The sequence below is a fragment of the Crinia signifera genome, chromosome 8 (assembly GCF_055691185.1).
Source record: "Crinia signifera chromosome 8, ASM5569118v1, whole genome shotgun sequence".
NCBI classification, from domain to species: Eukaryota; Metazoa; Chordata; class Amphibia; order Anura; family Myobatrachidae; genus Crinia; species Crinia signifera.
Genome location: NC_139224.1, coordinates 47787 through 48588, shown reverse-complemented (window position 1 = coordinate 48588; position 802 = coordinate 47787).

Sequence of the window (802 nt, the reverse complement as noted above, 5' to 3'; positions counted from 1 at the left end):
GTCAGGGCTGCCCATTATCTCCGTTCTTGTTCGCATTGGCACTGGAGCCCCTGGCGGTGGCCCTAAAAAACCTCACTTCATTTGAGGGAATAACGGTGGGCAAAAACCAATGCAAGATAGCATTATTCGCGGACGATATGCTATTGTTCATATCTAAACCGGTGAAGTCAGTCCCAGAAATAGTAAAAGTCATAGAGAACTTTGGATCCTTTGCTGGATACAAGGTAAACTACACAAAATCAGAAATTCTCCCACTGAGTGGGAAAACAGAAGAATTCAAATCTCATCCAACCTTGGCCCAATTCCCTATAGCAAAAGAGTCAATAAAATACCTGGGGATACATATACCAAGGAATTTAATGTCACTCTACGACCTAAATGTAAAACCGGTAATTTCCAGGGTGGTGCAAACCATGACAAATTGGAGGGATTACCCCATATCACTAATGGGAAGAGTAGCGGTGCTGAAATCAATCATTTTCCCAAAACTAGCTTATGTGATGCATATGTTACCTATAATTATAACAAGAGCTGACATTTCAAAGGTAGAGAAAGAATTTAAAAGATTTCTATGGGCAGGTAAAAAACCAAGAATAGCTTTTGCAAAGATGCAATTACCCAAATTGGAGGGGGGACTAGCGGTGCCCGACCTAGCCACAACAAATAGAGCCACGCATTTTAGGTATGTGTCTGATTGGACATGGAAACGTTCGGTTTTCATAAATTACGATTTGGAAATGGAATTATTCTCCCCTTATTCACCAATTGCTTTACTGCACTCCCCAAAGAAAAAACTACCTCC